We start from the raw sequence: 10,802 nt of genomic DNA, 5'->3' as shown, positions 1-10,802 counted from the left end.
TTAGTTTTCGATAATACCCAAAAGATCGGTTGAATCCAGATTCTGTTGATTCTCAACACTTCTCCAATAGCTCTCACAAACGGGGTATAGGTTGGAAAGAAGAAAGTGTGGGGAAGAGGGGTTTGGATTTCACATAGAAGATTAATGCATATAGAGATGCATGAAAAGAAAGAAAATGTAGATTTTGAGCGAGTAAAAATTTTTCTTTCCTTTTATTTTATCACCTTTAGTTGTAGACATGGAGTTACATCATGCTTACCCTCAAACTATTTGTCTATGCAGTGGTCATATTTTTTGTCTCGCTTTTTGTATTTGGATTTTTATCAAATGATCCCGGACGAAACCCCGGTCGTAAAGATTGAAGGAGAAGTAGTGTTTCACTTCATTTTTATCGATGGCAAAAATTAGATACTACATCAATTTAGCCAATTGAGTAATAAGGGAGAGAGAGGGATTCGAACCCTCGGTACATAAAAATTGTACAACGGATTAGCAATCCGACACTTTAAACCCCTCGGCCATCTCTCCTAAATACTTAGGGTGCCTGCGGCCTCACTCAATTTTAACACTAATTTAGTGTGTAAGTCTATAATAACAAAGTATTAATGTAGGAATATAAACTTAATTAAACATCGGAGTCAAATTTTGTACAATCTTTGAAAGAAGAGAAGAAAAAAAACTTTTCTTTCACAACAAAGTTGTGAAAAGATGTCGGACCCCCCTCTTGCTTATCTATTTACGGATGCAACGTAAAAGTGGTAATAAAAAGTAGATTTTTGAGAATATCTTCCCAAATAGGGATTTTTGCTGGAAATCAATGTTTCCCATCCCAACCGGATTTGAGTTGTCTAAGCCACTTCTCCTTTTTCCAAATCAAATTGAATTGAATAGCAATAATTATTTCTAAATATTTTAACTGAGATACGGTAGACTTTGGGAGTGGTTGAATAGCTACCTTGTCACATGGAGTTGATATCATACTTTTTTTTTTTCTTTCTCTGTTCCCTTCTTCACTCAGTAAGGATAGATAAATAAAGGATAAATAAATAGATTTGATTGATTACCAGCCTCGCTTCAGTTTGTAGGAACTTACATTCAGCGATCGTCGCTAAATACGTACTATCTGATGCTGATTTTGACAAATAGTTTCACATCAATTGATTGAAACGAGAGCTATTTATATATACCATACCATTTCAAAAACAGGCAGAGAATCTTTTCGACACTTAACTTAAATATATTTGTCAAAATAGATAGATAAGATAGAGAAAAAATATCTATCTATTAAATTAAGGAGAAGTAATGAATCTAGAAATAATCACACAACTCGTCGTACTCACACTTGTAGCTGCATCGGGACCGTTAGTAATTGCACTATTGGCTATCCGTAAAGGTAATTTATGAGATTGTTCCGCAATTAATTTTGTATTTTACAGGGATTCATTCAATTCATAAGAAATGGGAAAGGGGGGGGGGGGGGGGGGCCCCTCTATACCAATGCAGATATGTTGATTTGTGCAAGTCTCAACAAACATTGTGCAATTAATCTCTCTATTTACATCTATCTATTTATATATTACAATAAGTTTGTATCGTAGCGGGTATAGTTTAGTGGTAAAAGTGTGACTCGTCTCGCAGTGATTTTGATAGTTGAGGGATCGTATCTCGGCTAAATTAACTGAAAGAAAAAACTTTATCTTCGCAGAAAATATGTGTTTTCTTATTATTTCTCCAAAATTAGAGGTAGATTAATCAATCTCGTCACTCATTCATTTCAAGAACTAGGGAAGATAGTGACGAAGCAGAATTGTTTTGGTACCCCAAGAAATACTTGGTTTAATTTCTACTTCCGGGAGATAAATAAAGAAAAAAATCTATGGGTAGACGTCTAAGATAGCTGACTCATCGTCACTAAACCTCAGAGAATAAATCTGGGAAAGAAAGTTGGAATAAATAAATCCGGGTTTGTCAAGATTATTGAACATCTATTTGGTTGAACGGGATCCCTCGTTTCAACAACTCGGTGAGATATATTTCCCTAAGGGTTTTTTCCTGAAAAAAAAAAAAATAAAGAACGAAATAAAAGAAAAAATCAGTAACACAATCTTTTTTTTTTTCCAAAGGATCATCTGAGAAGTTAGTAAGTATACCCCCTGGTCTGCACATACGACCGGGACGGGATGCATCCGAAACCGACGTAGGTGCTATGCTAGAAATGTATTTGGCGCCTTAAAAGGCATCTAGTTTTATTCCTTTAGCGATGGGATAAAAGAGAAAGAGTTCTTATAAAAAACGTGGAGTCTGGGAAGGTCGTGTCTTCCTCAAGATTGGGGTAGCCAATCCAAGTTACTTGTCCTCGTCAAGTGAAATGACGGAAGGGGGCAGCTACCTTCCGTTTTTCGCAGCGTAGGCTCGTACGATCAATTAAACGTTTTAGGCAAATCCATGCTAATCTTGAACCAGATTTTTCCCATGAAGGAGCCGAATGGACCGAAACGTCCAAGTTCGGTTTTGAATTAGCGGCAACACAACTATTTGTTAGTGTCGACTATAACCTTTAGCCTTCCAAGCTACTGATGCGGGTTCGATTCCCGCTACCCGCTGCTAATTATGCCACAACACCACTTCTCCTATTTACTAGTGCATCCCATCCCCGGTTCATTCGAGCCAAACCTTATATTCCACCTGACAACTGAATCTTGAGCAAACAGAAGTTAAGCCCCTTCCCGACTGGGCGTACCCTATACGTGAATGTGTCAAACCAACATTGAAAATCGGAAAGGGGGGAACGAAAGAAGGGGGGGGGGATACGTCCATCGTCTAATGGATAGGGCAGAGGTCTTCTAAACCTTGGGTATAGGTTCAAATCCTATTGGACGTAATTTCGTGATAATAACCCTAATGCAGGAGGGAGTGTTCGGCTGATGTGTCGAACTGATTCTGTGCTATGCTATGTGGGGCTTAATCAGTCATACTCATCTCTCTTGCAGTAAAAAAATTCCGTTGATTCCTTAATTGCTTCTTTCAAAAGGGCTTCCGCTTTTTCCGTAAACACCTTTGTAGAACGAATAATTTCCCCAAAACTAGGTTACTCGTTGCTACATATTCCCGTAGCTGAACCAGGAACCGTTTACTTGTTCAACATCTAAAACATCTAAATATCCGTTAACTCCGGTGTAAATGGTAGCTACTTGTTCTTCCACCGCTAATGGGGCTGACTGAGATTGTTTGAGAAGCTCGCGCAAGCGTTGTCCTCTAGCTAATTGATTTTGAGTAGTTTTATCGAGATCGGAAGCAAATTGCGCGAAAGCCTCCAATTCTGCAGATTGTGCCAATTCCAATTTCAATTTACCGGCTACTTGTTTCATTGCTTTAATTTGAGCTGCAGAGCCTACCCTAGATACAGAGATACCCACATTAATTGCCGGTCGAATCCCGGCGTTAAATAAATCTGCTGATAGAAATGTTTATCCATCGGTAATAGAAATAACATTGGTAGGAATGTAAGCCGAGACATCTCCTGCCTGTGTCTCAACGATGGGTAAAGCTGTCATACTGCCCTCCCCTAATTGGGTACTCAATTTAGCGGCCCTCTCCAAGAGGCGGGAATGTAAGTGAAAAACATCTCCCGGATACGCTTCTCGCCCGGGGGGCGTTTCAATAATAAAGACATCTGTCGATAAGCTTGAGCTTGTTTAGAGAGATCGTCGTAGATAATCAAAGTATGCTGTTTGCGATACATGAAGTATTCGGCTAGAGCTGCCCCTGTGTAAGGCGCGAGGTATTGCAAAGTGGCTGGAGAGTTTGCAGTTTCCGAGACTACGATGGTGTATTCCAGGGCGCCACGTTCCCGAAAGGTGTCAACTACTTGAGCCACAGATGAAGCCTTTTGGCCAATAGCTACATAAACACATATGACATTTTGACCTTTCTGATTTGGAATCGTATCTGTAGCTACTGCCGTTTTGCCAGTCTGTCTATCCCCAATAATTAACTCTCGCTGGCCACGACCGATGGGAATCATAGAATCAATAGCAATCAGACCTGTTTGTAGGGGTTCGTACACGGAGCGTCTTGAAATAATCCCCGGAGCGGAAGATTCTATCGATCTGAACTCAGAAGCTGGGATTTGTCCTTTTCCATCGATAGGTTGCGCCAATGCATTTACAACGCGGCCTAAAAACGAGTCACTGACTGGTATTTGAGCAATCTTACCCGTTGCCCGTACTGAACCCCCCTTCTCGTATAGTTAGACCATCACCCGTCAGCACAGCCCCAACATTATCAGATTCCGGATTCGAAGCAATGCCAACTGTACCGTCTTCGGATTCCACCAATTCGCCAGCCATTACTTCATCAAGTCCGTGAATACGGGCGATTCCGTCTCCCACTTGAAGCACAGTACCGATGTTAACAACTTTCATTTCCGGAACATACCCTTTGATTTGCTTGCGAATGATGCTGCCAATCTCGTCAGGTTGAATGTTTATTACCATTTTTGCCAAAAAGTATTACTGCGAAAAGGAGAGGTAAAAATGAAACCTTTTTCATGATAAGATGGAGGCTGAAAGCTGTGATTACGTGGATTTGTTAGCCATGGCTCTGAGCAAGCCGATGTGGTAATCAATCATTCGTAGCTGAAATTCATTAGTTAGACGACCGTTCAAGCTTTCGAAAGCCCTTTCGGAGGCTAGTCGAGAAACTTGCTGTCGAACCTGCTCAATTGCTCGTTGCTTCTCAAAACGAATTGCATAATTTTTACTCTCTTCAAGTTCCCTTAAATCATTGTCAGCTGCATCAACGAGATCTCGCCGTTCCCTATCCATTTTCGTAAGTCCAATAATGCGAATCTCGTCCGCTTTCATTTCCGCTTGTTGCAATCGAAGACGAGCTCTCTGAAGTTTTTCAGTCGCTTCTTTGTGGCGCTCTTCCGCATCTTGAATCGTGTTCAAAATTGTCCTTTCACGATTTTCTAATAAATTGATCAATGAAAGTAGATTATAAATCTTCAATTCTCAAAGATTCACGATCTCTTCCCAAACCGAACATGGATCTTTCAATCCATTCGGCTTTCGTGCCCGCTTATCATGACGAGTTAAGTTAGGAAATCTAAAAGGTGATCATCCTACCCGGGCCTGCTTCCGCCTTTCCGTCTCGACTATCAGGATTCACACCAAATGAGTTCGGATAGAATAACTGAGATTTCTTCGAGAAGTTGTAAATTGGTAGCTCTCCAAAATTTATTTAATTTCTTTTTTGGAAGCCGTTTCCTCTAAGTATTTTTTGTTTCATATGGTTGTCTCTTCGGCAAATTAAGCAAGATTGGAATAAATCAACTCCCATATCCACCTATAATGTCTCCGATAAGGGAAAAGGATAAGTTGAAGCATTCCCGATACGGGCGTTATGTAACGAGATTAATTGTGCATTCTCTCCCGCGACTTGAGTTACGCGACAGGGAAAAGAAAACCCGGATTTGCCAAGACTTCAAGACATTCCACTTTAACCATATTAACGAATTTCTGGAAATTGATCAGTGAGAATGCGGTTTCACCGATTGTGCGGAATGCTCTGGTTCCTGCATAACATTCACTTGCAGGTAATTCGTTGGAGTTTTGCACCTCCTCTAATATAAATTATCAATTCAGGTGCAACTGGGGAAATCAGTTCTTTTACTTAGATAGACGACTCGCACACACCCCCTTTCCGTAATAAAATAATATACCTAGTACCAGGATTAAGTTAATTAGGTTTATCTCAAATATATTAGTATTTAGCCCAATAGTTCCAGCGAGGGTCCAATAACTCGAGGGAGCGATGATCTCACTTAGACTTCTCGTATTCTTTTCCCTCCTCGAAGGTTTTACGTTTTGGGCAATTTCTGATCCAGCCTAGCAAGAATTGACACATTAATTATTAATTGGGGAGCGAAGGGAGACAATCACGGAAGAAGCGGATTTTCTTTTCAAATCATACATTTTGGAAATGACTCGTGTCTGTCTAACAAAATTTACTGAAAATTTTTTATTTGTAGGAGGCGGGAGATAAAAAGGCGAGTCAAAAGCTTGGTCAAATAAATGAAGAGACAATTTGCCCCCCCCCCGAGGGGAGGGCAGACAATATATCCAATTGATTTTTTTTTATAATTATTTCTTATTCGTCGAGATGGTTTAGACAGGCGGATTTGCAAATGACGGGCTGGAGCTACAACTGATCCATAAATTGTCAAAGCTTCCATGAAAGCCGAACTTAACAATAAAGTGCCTCGTATTTTACCTTCTGCTTCTGGCTGTCTTGCTATACCCTCGACCGCCTGACCCGCGGCAGTGCCTTGACCAACACCGGGTCCGATTGAAGCAAGGCCTACAGCTACCCCAGCGGCGATGACGGAAGCGGCAGAAATCAATGGATTCATATTAGTCTCCTCCTATTTAATCTAGGAACTTTAGTCGATTTTGCTTATTCCGTCGAATATGAAGAAAATGAATTTGGTAAAGGTTAAAAAAAAAAAATTAGTAAATTAATTCCACGTAAATATAGTTGGGACCAATAATGTACTCCAGTTTCCGCATATTTAGTCTATGTTAACTGGAAGCAACGGTTTTAGGAAAGAAAATATCTACTTCACTTCTACCTAGACGTCGATCGGGAACATTTCTCGACTAATTTGACTTTTAAATTTAGGTAAAAGCTGGAAAAAATATTTTTGGATATTCGGTATTAATAACAATCACTTGTCAAAGCACGTCTCCCCTATACCCAACGACAGTAAAATGGAATAGCTTTACCTGATAAAATATATCATGGGATAAACACAATTAGGATTTAGCATTAACGGCTTGAACGAGAAATGGAAAAACAATGTATATTTCCCCCCCCCCCCCCCCCGCGCTCAAAATTCTCGCAAAACATTTGCGACCGCACACGAAACTCATTACCTCTTTTTTATTTACTTATTTATTCATTGAATACTTAAAACAATTTGATTTAATCTGTATGTAGGCGGTGGATATGTGTGAGGGAGAGAACCATCCCCTTTTTTTTTGGGGATACTAAAAGTGACGAAAGAGAAGAAGGGAAAAACGCGGGTATAATTTTATAATGTAGTTTTATGATACCACATAAACCTTTTTTCTCGCTATAGTGACCCGCCAGATTGTAATTGTACCCAAAAGGAAAAGAGATTTCCCGCAACTAAATTAGAGTTACGTTTCCTCATCCCACTAATGATGACCTTCCATAGATTCCCCGATATAAGCTGCAGCTAAAGTGGCAAAGATTAAAGCTTGGATACCACTTGTAAACAATCCCAAAAGCATCGTAGGTACAGGGACAATTAGGGGTACTAGGGAGACGGGAACAGCTACTACCAACTCGTCAGCCAAAATGTTTCCAAACAATCGGAAACTAAGCGATAGGGGTTTGGTGGAGTCTTCCAAAATATTGATAGGTAGGAGTATCGGAGTTGGCTGTATGTATTTGCCGGAATAGCTAAACCCTCTCTTGTACAAACCCGCGTAAAAATGTGCTACTGATGTAAGCAAGGCTAATGCGACGGTGGTGTTAATATCGTTCGTAGGTGCAGCCAACTCCCCATGAGGTAACTGAATGACTCGCCAGGGTAGCAAAGCACCTGACCAGTTAGAAGCAAAAATAAATGGAAACATTGTTCCAATAAATGGGACCCAGGGTCGATATCCCTCTTCCCCCATCTGGGTCCTGGTTGAATCTCGAATAGATTCAAGAACATACTCGATAAAATTTTGTGTACCAGTTGGTATCGATTGCAAATTGCCGGTAGTTGTAGCGGGTAAAGCTACCAATATGGCGACGACAACCCAAGAAGTTATAAGAACTTGTGCATGAACTTGAAAGTTTCCTATTTGCCAATAGAGATGTTAACCCTACTTCTACACTTGATACTTGATGCGGATTATCAATTTCATTAATTTGCAATTGTTCAATTTGCATAATACCCCCCCCCCCTCACAATGAGGAGCAAAATTATCTAAACTATTTTTCATTACATAAATGTTCTGAGTAGGAAGAGGCAAGTTCCTTTTCCATCAAACTATACGATTTATCAAATCAATCCATTTTCCCAAATAATAATAATGCCTTTGGGTATTTCGTTGCAAATCAACAAGGTCGGTGTATAGTTAACCGCCTTCGCCCATTAAGTTACCTTTATGTTTGAACGACCCTCGCTAATAGCTAATGCAGGTTTATCCAATATCCATCGGATCGAGGATCTAGCATCATCATTACCAGGAATTGGAACATCTACAAGATCTGGGTCACAATCTGTATCAACGATACAGATTGTGGGAATACCCGGAATACTGCATTCTTTGAGGCAATAGATTATTCGTGTTGATCGGTAATTATCGCAATATCGGGTGAATCTGACATATATTGAATTCCACCTAGACACTTTTTAATCTAAACCAATTACCCTTCAAAATCGCGGCCTCCCGTTTCGGAAGTCGTCGAATTCTCCCAAATCGCCCCCCAGTTTGTAAGTGTTGAAACCTGCGGAGACGTGTCTCTGTAGTGACCCAATTCGTTAACGTACCAGCTAACCATTTCTCGTTACATAATGGCATTGAGATTTCAATGCAGCTGATACTATTAAATCAGTTACTTGATTCTTCGTACCCACCATCGGGAACTCCTTTCCCACTACTGCTGCATCAAATACCGAGTCACAAGCTTCAGATAGGAGACGAGCGGTCTGAGTTAGTCGAGAATATGAACACCTACGTTCTGTAAATATATAAGGACATCTTTGATTCCATCTCTGGTTTGATGTCCAAAGTGAATTCCTGCCAGGCATCACACCCAAAAAGTGAGCAATCATCTTCCCCTCAAAAGGAAAACTCTTTAGTGAGCTTCTTGCCTATGGAGAGCTAAGCTACAACGATGGGCAATCTCCACATCCACTTCTCTCACCTCTAATCAACCCAATCACACACACTAACGATTGTAAGACACACACAACACTAATCCTATCACGCAACACAGTCATTACAGCACACACACACATAGATTCCATCGAGCCCCACACTCCAATCAAACCTACATGCACACACAAGAAAAAGAGGAAAAGCACACAAGAGTAGAGAGGGATTAACCACTAATTAGTTACGATCTAGCTAATTAAAGCATCAAGTAGACATCACAAGAAAGCATGAAGAGGAATAGTGAAAGACAATTAAGCATTTATTAGTGCTAACCAAGTCACATGAGCAAGGAGAAGCTCAAGGACTCCACAACCACACACCTCAAGTGCTCTCACCAAAGAGTACCCTCCACCAATGAGCTTGAGAACCCTTACACACTGCCTTATGTACCTAAAATAAAAGTATGCAATGTCCGGGATCCCAAGGCCTTTAGGGCTCCACCACTTACTAAATCTGGCTACCTAGTCACACTAGTTGACCTGTTCTTTATAGCTTGGAACTCCATTGAGCCTGAACACATTAAAGATATTACAATAGCTTGAAATAAATTGGAAATCGACAATACGTGACCATTTTGGAAAAACATGAAAGCAAAGAGAAGGCTCTACCACACACACACACTAAGGTAATGTTTTCTTTTCTCTTTATGCTAGTACACTTTCTTGAAACTGATTTACTATAATACTTACTAAAATTCATGCTTAAACTCTCACATATTCATAAGCAAGTCTTTTTGCTTGGAAGAAGAAATAAATTCTTAATTTTGTTGTTTCCCTCCAATTACGGTTCATTACTAATCATAACTAACCATGTTGCTAACAACTAACCACGATGTTATTTCAAGTTTTGTTATTTGAAGTTTTTTCAACTACTAGACTAATATGGCATAGAGAGAGTAGAAAGCATTGTCTATAACCATAGGTGACAAGAGGTCATAACTATCTAGATATTACAAGTTTCGTTACTTCAAGTTTCTTAGATTACCAAACTAAAAGGCATAGAGAGAGTAGAAAGCACTCTCTTTAACCATAGGTGATAGGAGATCATAATTACCTAAATAGTATGCATAATGAATTGGTGACTAATATCCTTGATTATCTCTTAAGCTACTTTCATTCTATTACCTACACTATTCTTATAAAGGTAAATACGACAAATTAAAGGCAACTAGGTAATGGAGTTATTTTTGGAACTAACCTTATTTTGTAAGGAGAGGAATTATATTTTTTCCAAAATGATTCTCTTGATTCTTTGTAGATTATGTGTGTAAAAGTTTTAGGGACATACTAAGTTAATATCTAATTTTCAAAAGGAAACTGAGTTTTGAAGGGTAAGTTTATCATAACCAAAGAAGTTTTCTTTCATAAAGAAGATTCCCATTCCAAATAAGGTCATTCCCTCCGTTCCCTCTTTCGTTGAAAGCTTCGTGGAAGTGATGACCGTGTTGCTTCAACATAAAACTCCCATTGCTTCAACATGTATGAAAAATGGTGCAAAGAAAAGAAATGGGAATTGGCCAAGACCGGGTTACCTTGAAACTCACATTGAGACAAAACCTTAAACTCCCTAGAGACTCGTTGTATTTCTTAAGTTCTTGTTTGGGTAGAAATTTAAAGGCAATAGGAACTTAGTGATTATAACTCAAATGAACCTAATCTAATTTTAACTAAGTCTACGTCAGTTGTTAACTCCGTCGACATCAGTTAACAAAAGCTGCTAAAGACCGAAGACATATGAATGCGCATCGAGGATCAATACAAAGAAGAAGTAAAGATTGAAGTTATTGAAGAAGTGAGTCGGGTCTTTCTCTCTTTTTTTTGCTTGAATACCACCCATGAG

This window comes from Adiantum capillus-veneris, unplaced genomic scaffold (genome assembly GCF_014529385.1).
Source record: "Adiantum capillus-veneris isolate H3 unplaced genomic scaffold, ASM1452938v2 Hic_scaffold_325, whole genome shotgun sequence".
Lineage (NCBI taxonomy): Eukaryota > Viridiplantae > Streptophyta > Polypodiopsida > Polypodiales > Pteridaceae > Adiantum > Adiantum capillus-veneris.
The sequence above is the reverse complement of the archived record's forward strand: the minus strand, read 5'-3'. Positions refer to the sequence as shown.